Raw genomic sequence first — 8,528 nt, 5'->3', positions numbered from 1 at the left:
CCTCCCCAGCTTGTGCTCTGTCTCTCTGTCTCTAAAATAAATAAACATTAAAAATTGTTTTTAAATAAAAAAATTTTTTTTAAATGATAAAATTGCAATGGTAAAGATAGAATGAGCAAATGAAGTTCACAAATTTCAGAATGTCAGAATTAGGTATGCCTGTCAACATTGAAAGGGCAACTTCATGTCAGATGAGAGCATTACCTTCCAAAATGTCCAGGAAACTTAAGGAACTATTACCCCGCAGGACCCTTCAGGAGAAAACCAGAAGTATCATAAAAGATTCTTTTGAAAAATTTGAAAATAAAGTTGAAGTCCCAGTGTTCTTGCCCCGATCCCACCCACCCTCCTTCTTCCTTTCCCATAGGTTACTATTATTGTGTTTTTATACTTTGCATAAATGATGTCATTAAAAATATAAATAAATACAAATGGATCCAAAAATAGCATACTATATACAATAATGTACACTTGATGTTGCCACTAACCATGTTTTCAAGACCTAGCACTTCTAGTAATCATGTAATCTAGTAATCGTGTAATCTAGTAATCATCTAACACACAATGTCTAAATATACATTTTAAATGCACTTATTTTTTTATGTTTATTTATTTTGAGAGAGAGTGAGAGAGAGAGCATGCATGCGTGCAGGGGTGGGGCAGAGAGAGAGGGAGAGGGAGAATCCCAAGTAGGCTCCATGCTGTCAGCACAGAGCCCGACGTGGGGCTCAATCTCACAATCCATGAGATCATGACCTGACCTAAAATCGAGAGTCAGATGCTTAACCAACTTAGCCACCCAGGCGCCCCAATGAATTTATTTTAATGACCATATAGTATGTGTATACCATGTGGAATGAATTCTCACATTTATTTATGTGTTCTCCTAATGAAACATATTTGGCTTATAATGGGTTCTCAGGGAAGCTAAGATTGATTGAAAAATGCCTTTAATGTTTGAGATTAGCATTGTGAATAAAGCCCTAAAAGCCAAAGAGGATAAAAGGTGTCTGGAGTTGCATTTAACATTAGGAAGACCGTTTGGCTTGAGCCTTAAGGTTTCAAAAAGACACACCTTATTTCAATAACTACTATGTATTAGGAAACAAGAGACAAATGTAAAGGAGAAGCTATATTAAATACTAATTAATGTTATATGTATTCTCATATGTGCACATTGTCCTTGTTTGTTTGTTTGTTTGTTTGTTTAATAAGCTTTATTTTTTAGAACAGGTTTAGGTTCACAGCAAAATTGAACCTATAACCTATAACTCCCCACCCCCTCACACGTGCACAGCCTCCTACACTATTAATATCATGCACCAGAGTGGTACATTTGTTATAATCAATGAATGTATGCTGATACATCATTAATCATCCAAAGTCCATAGTTTATATTGGGGTTCACTTTTAGTGTTGTATATTCCATAGGTTTTGATAAATGTATGATGTTACATATCTGCCACTGTGGTATCAGACAGAATAGTTTCACTGCCATAAAAATCCCCTGTTCTCTGCCTGTACATCCCTCCCTCTTCCCAAATCCTGGCATTCACTAATCTTTTTACTATGTCCATTGTTTTGCCTTTTCCAGAACGCCACATAATTGGAATCATACAGTATGTATGTAGCCTTTTCAGATTGGCTTCTTTCATTTAGTAATACCCATTTAAGTTTTCTCCACGTTTACATGACTTGATAGCTCATTTCTCTTTAAGTGCTGAATAATATTCCATAATTGTCTAGATGTACTACAGTTTGTTGATTCACCTACTGAAGGACATCGTGTGTCTTCCAAGTTAGGGCAATTATGAATAAAGTCTCTATAAATACCTGTGTGTAGGGTTTCCTGTGTACATACATTTGCAACTGCTTTCAGTAAATACCAAGGAGCATGATCTCTGGATTGTATGGTGAGAATGTATTTAGTTTTAAGAAACTGTCAAACTGTCTTCCAAAGTGGCTGTGCCATTTTACATTCTTACCATCAGTGGATGAGAGTTTCTGTTTATCCCCATCCTCACCAGCATTTGGTGCTGTCAGTGTTTTGGATTGTGGTACCTCTGATAGGTATTAGTGGCTGTCATTGTTTTAGTTTGCAAATCCATAATGCACATGATATTTAGTATATTTTCATATGCTTACTAACATCTGCATATCTACTTTGGTGAGATATCTGCTCCAGTCTTTTGCCCAATTTTTAATTTGGTTGTTTGTTTTCTTTTTGCTGAGTTTTAAAGTTCTTTGCATATTTTGGATAGCAATCTTTTATCAGATGTGTTGTTTATAAATATTTTCTCCCAGTCTGGCTTGTCTTCTCTTTCTCTTTACATTGTCATTCACAGAGCATGAGTTTTTAGTTTTAAACATTTAAAAATTTTTTTTAATGTTTTTATTTTTATTTTTGAGACAGAGAGACAGAGCATGAGCAAGGGAGGGGCAGTGAGAGAGGGAGACACAGAATCCAAAGCAGGCTCCAGGCTCTGAGCTGTCAGCACAGAGCCTGAGGTGGGGCTCTAACTCACAGACTGTGAGATCATGACCTGAGCTGAAGGCGGATGCTTAACTGACTAAGCCACCCAGGCACCCTGAGTTTTAGTTTTAATGAGGTCCAGCGTATCAATTATTTTTTCAGGGATGGTGCCTTTGTGTTGTACCTAAAAAGTCATCGCCAAACCCAAGGTCATCTGGATTTTTTTTCCTATGTTATCTTCTAGAAATTTTATAACTTTGCGTTATACATATAGGTCTTCGATCTATTTTGAATTAATTTTTGTGAAGGGTGTAAGGTCTGTGTCTAGATTCACTTTTCTGTACCTAGATGTTCTGTTGTTCCACATTTATGGAAGAGACTATCTTTGTTCCATTGCATTGTCTTTATTCCTTTGTCAAAGATCAATGTATGTCTACTTGTATAGGGTGTCTATTTTGCTTCATTGATCTATCTCGCTATTCTTTTACCAATACCACATTGTCTTGATTACTATAGCTTTATCATAAGCCTTGAAGTTGAGTAGTGCCAGTCTTCTGACTTTCTTCTTCTCCTTCAATATTGGGTTGATTATTCTGGGTCTTTTGCCTCTCTACATAAACTTTAGATTCAGATTGTTGATATTCATAAGATAACTTGCTGAGATTTTGATTGGGATTTTTTTTCTTGTCTAATTGCTTTGGCTAGGACTTCCTCTCTACTAAGCCACTTATCATCACCTATCCACTTTCCATCAACAATAAAATGTTGTTGACATCCCTCATTTGCTGTGGTCCCCATTCTTTTCTTTTTCTTTGTGGATTTGTATCTTTTTTAAATCCCCCCCTTAACATTTTAGTGATATTTCAGAAGAAACAGAAATAAATAAATATGATTAATTCGTTAGGTTACCCAGAAGTGTATTTATTTTTCATATATCATCACTTTAAAAATTATGGCTAAGGGACCAAAAAAGCTGCAAGCTGTAGGGCTTCTTTCAACTTTTAGGTAGGTCTGATAGCTACAATCTTCATAAACTCTTCCTAGAGACAGAATCCCAAATGAATAATAGGTCTGACACAATATCCACATTTTCACATTTTTATGTACAAACACAAATTAGTGGATGATTATGTGCTTTGCAAAAGGATTTACTATGGGACATAGTTAGCTCCCCTAGGATATCTAGAGTAAAATTTTATGTGCAAAATCTCAATTTATAGCTAATGAGAATATAATCATTATATATAATATAGTGTACTTCTATCTTTCTGCTAGCCATGTCACTAAGCGTATTCTTTAATTTGGAAGCTGGAGTTTAGTAAATGGCGCCAACATTTAAATCACATTCTTATAGACTCACAAAGAAGTGGAAACTGTAAAGAAGAGGACACACAGAGAGAAAACAGGCTTTGAGAAGGATTGGACAACAAGGTAGGATGACAGCCACAGGTGACAGAAGGCCATCTGAGTACCTGTACCTGCGGAAAGGTACCACTAAGATAATGTAAAAACAATGCTGAGTTCTCACTCATTGTAATGGAGATGGTAATGGAGAGATTAAGGGCAGGGAGGTGGGAGGTTGGAGCAAACAACTGTTGCAGACATGAACCTAGTGTCAAGGGCATGACTGTTGTGAAACCAAGAGTTTCCAAGTTATAAGATGTACTGGCTTTGAATAATGGGTTGTGTATCAAGAGTGTTCTAAATTAATGATAACAGACAAGAGAGGCGACCTAGAGAATTTAAAGGGAAAAAAAGTAAAGAAAAAAGACTCAGTGAGGATCAGAAGGAAGGAATCTTTCCAGGTCGATTTCAGAATGTCAAAAATATTGATATTCCAAAAGAGGGGGAGAGGGAAGACATGTGGCCTAATTAACAAGGAAACAGTATATGTGATGACATCAGGGACAAACCAAACAAAAACATAGTGAAGAGGGCCTCATAAAGCATTAAATACAATAACCAACGTATATTCAGCATTTACTACATAAGAAGCACAATGCTAAATATCATAGCATTATCACATTTAATCTTCACAGCAGCACTATGAAGTAAGAACTATTGCCTGATTGATAGATGAGGAAACTGAGGTTTTGTAACTTTAAATACTTGCTCAAGGTCTCATGAACTCAAGTCTGCCTGGCTCAGAGTTGGAGCATGTGTTTCTAATTCATAGCATCAGTAATAATTACTATTTCATAAATATCACTTATGTGTCAGGCACATTATATACTTATCTTTATTCCTCACTTCAGCTCTGAAGTAGATTTAAATAATCATGAAGTTTTAATAAGGTATCATGCCTTATTAAATATTAATGGTAGCCTTAAACCAGTCCTGTGAGGTAACTGTACAGATATTTATAGGATATTATCTTATCAATTATTAATAATATTTTGATGGAGATTTACATTCAAAAGTATGAAAAGCTGATATTGAATTCCCTCAAAAGCAAACCACCTTTAGCATCTGTGTCCTCCTCCTCCTCCTCTTCCTCCCCAGTTCCTAGCACATCTTAGCTTACTCCTGTACCCAGTTCTAGCTGCTGCTCCTCACACCCAGGCTGGAGCCCATCCTAACTGAGGCCGGGAGTCTGTCTTAGTTTATTCCAGCTGCTATAACAGAGTACCATAACAGGGAAGTCCAAGATCAAGGTGCCAGCAGACTCAGTGTCTGGTGAGAGCCTGCTTCCTGGTTCGTTGAAAAGCCATCTTTTCCCTGTGTCCTCACAGTGATGGGCAAGGTTGCTCTCTGGGATCTCTTTTATAAGAGCACTAATCCCATTTGTGAGAGTGGAGCCTAGAACCTCCCAAAGGTTCCACCTCCTAATACCGTCACATTAGGAATTTAGGATTTCAACATGAATTTGAGGGGTGGGGGGTGGGGAAGGACACAAACATTCAGTACATAGCAGGTTTTGGTATTTACAGGCTTAGCCTGTCCCCATAACCTCATCTCATGGAGTTCAGAAGTAAGTCTAGTCTCTAACACCTGGAGTCAGACTCCCTAATTATGGCTGCTGGGTAACCACTGCCCTGTTTCTTTAGTTTCTGGGAAGACCTGGGATTCAGTGTTCCTGAGGAATGCACAGAGGGTGATCGTGTTGATCTGTGAGGCACATGTCTCACTGCTTGGCCCTCAGCACACCTAGTCCTGAATTTTGACACGTATCCTGACCAGGACCTCGGTGCTGAGGCTGCAAATCAAAGGTCAGCGGGTTGGAACTATGCATTTCATGGCCAGGGTCACTGTTCTCCAGACTTTGAGTTGTTTTTTGCTGCAATCTCAATTTCATTTAGCTGTACTCCCTGCCCACCTCCAACCTACCTTCCAGTGCCAAGTTTTCTGAAATTGTGATTAAGGTAACTAGGCCTCATGGGCTTTGTGCCTTCTCTGCCCAGCCGGGCCCCTATCCAAAGCAGTATGCTGCAGCAAGGAAAGACCTGGAGACAGATTTTCCATAGCACTTGCTCAAGATGCTTAAACTTGAGGGTGTCTGTTAGCAGTGGGAGGTGTAGAGTATTCTAGGTGGGGAGAGAAAGCAGGTTGTCATAGAGAATTTTTTGCTGGTAACTTGTCTACTGTGATCTCAAAAGAAAGGTGTATGGGGCGGGGGGCTGGGTGGCTCGGTCGGTTAAGTGTCCAACTCTTGATTTTGGCTCATGATCTCATGGTTCGTGGATTTGAGCCCTGAACTAAGTGCAGGGCCTTCTTGAGATTCTCTCTCTTCCTCTCTCTCTTCCCCTTCCCTGCTCGTGCACGCACATGTGTGTGTACTCTTTGTCTCTCAAAATAAATAAATGAATAGACTCAAATAAAAAAAAAAGAAAGGGATAGGAATCTCCAAGACACAAGTATTTTGTTGTAAATTATTTACTCATTCTAAATGAATATTCACTTCCAGATCTAATTTTTAAATTTTTATTATTTTTCTAAAAGAAGGGCCCCCAAATTTTATAAGCTTCAAGCCCACAAAACCTGGATCTGCCTTTGGGAAGACTCATACCCAAGCCTCATCTCCAGAGACTGTGATTTCATTGATCTGGGGCAGTAGATCTCAGCTGAGGTAAAATTATCCCGCCATGTGGATATCTAGCAATGTCTAGAGACATTTTTGGTTATCACAACTGAGAATGGGGGAGGTTTGCTATTGGCATTAACAGATAAATGCCAGAGATGCTGCTAAAGATCCTACAAGGACAGGACCGCTCCACAACAAAAAATTATCTGACCAAAAATGTCAATGGTGTTGCTCTGAGCATCAGCGTTCTTCAAAATCTTCCCAATTAATTTGAATATGCGAATGGGGTTGAGAACAACAGTTCTAGAGATAACAATAGCTAACCTTTATTACTGAGTACTGTGTGCCAGCCACTGTTCTAAATGAATTAACTTATTTAGTCTCTGGAGTAAGCCTATGAAATAAGTACTATTACTATTCCCATTTTACAGCTGTGGAAACTGAGGTACAAATATTAAAAACACATCCTAAAATTCAATCCCAGACAGTTGGGTTCCAAAGTCTGAGCAGTTGACTAGTATTGCACACCTGAGCCTCCTTGACTGACTTATTTCATCCAGCTAGAGATCTCTAGGGGAAAGGGAGGGAGAGTGCCTGGTGGCTCCCGTAGCCATAATCCTGCCTACCCCCAACACTCAGAAATGAAAAGGAGAAAAGGTCTCAAAGGAGATACAGCTGAGGAGGCAGGGGGTGGGGGCGGTCTAGATCCACTCTGAAGTTTATGTCAACGGAGAGCAGTTGGGGGTATGGGTATTTGTTCCAGTTTCTCGCATATGCCTGTGCCTTGTTCAATTTGATGAGATTTCTTAAAATGAAAGTCTAATCTAGATATGGTAGACCCCTGCTCGGGTACGAAAAAAAAAGGTGCCTTGGCCCATTAGACGGTAAATAAGTAATAGTAATCGTTGCTCCCATCACCATCTCTTGTACAGTAATGAGCTGTGTGGCAGTGTACCTTTCACAGATGGCCATATTTAATTGAAAGCCGGGCCCAGCAGCTGCCAGAAATGCTGGCTACCAGACTGGGAAAAGGGCTGCCAAATGAGAGGACTGCAGACAAGTTCTGTGGCAAAATGGTAGAAATCTATAACGTGAAATGACTCTCTCTTTATTCACTGTTACAAAATGCTCAAGCAGAAAAGGAAAGTACCAGCACACTTGGACATTGTCGTTGAATTCCATAACACCGGCATGATGAAGACAGCTGCTGCCTTCAGGGCAGGGGCTGTGGTGGGGATAAGGCAAAAATGCAAGTATTTCTAAAATAAAACGGGCTATGGAAAGAGGGCTAGCCCATGCTTGGAAGAGAACGCCAAGCCCCACATGGGAACTACAGCGATGGCCGACTCCTTGATTTCAGCCCAATGAGACCCTGAGCAGAAGATCTGATTGTGCCATGTTTGGACTTGTGATTTATAGAAACTGTGAGATAATAAATCTGCATCGTTTTGAACTGCTAAGTTTGTGATAATTTTATACACAATAATAGGAAACAAATACAATGCATTATGATGGTTGTTTTTTCAACGCCAAACCAACTTTACATTCCTGGGATGAGCCCTATTTGGTCATGATGTGTTGTCCTTTTATATACTGTTAGATTTGATTTGCTAAAATTTTGGTCAGAATTGTTTATATCTGTTTATGAGAGACATGGCTTGAAGTGAAAGTGAGAAGAAATTTGAAAGAGGAAGAAATGGAAGTAAGCTGAGAAAGGAAGACATGACAGATGGGAGAACAATGAGCAGAGGTGGGAAAATGTCAGAATAGGTTTTGAAAACAATCCAGCAATTCATCTGGCTGGATAGCCACATACAGGAAGTCAAGTGGTGGGGAATGCAGCTGGAAACCTAGGGAAGAGAATGCACATTTAATTTGGGAGATGAAGTCAAAAGCCGCTGAAAGTCATTGTTGGACATAACGGGATGAGCGAGCCAGAAGCAGTGTGTCATTTGAAGTGTACCAAACAGAACCTAGAGAGCAGTAGGGAGGCCCTTGCAATCGTCTGGTTAGAGGTCACTAGAGCCTAAGCCT

At 39.3% G+C, this 8,528-nt stretch overlaps 1 long non-coding RNA gene across 1 annotated transcript in view; it reads left to right on the top strand.

Moving 5' to 3' along the window:
- Positions 1–343: 343 nt before the first annotated feature.
- Positions 344–8,528, top strand: part of LOC131495758 (uncharacterized) — a 43,057-nt gene continuing 34,872 nt past the window's right edge. Inside the window, exon 1 of the long non-coding RNA XR_009254098.1 lies at positions 344–3,904. This is a non-coding gene — a long non-coding RNA (uncharacterized LOC131495758). The remainder of the gene's footprint in view (positions 3,905–8,528) is intronic.

Source organism: Neofelis nebulosa, chromosome 15 (assembly GCF_028018385.1).
Source record: "Neofelis nebulosa isolate mNeoNeb1 chromosome 15, mNeoNeb1.pri, whole genome shotgun sequence".
In the NCBI taxonomy this organism is placed as follows: Eukaryota; Metazoa; Chordata; class Mammalia; order Carnivora; family Felidae; genus Neofelis; species Neofelis nebulosa.
This window is presented reverse-complemented; position numbering and strand designations above follow the sequence as displayed.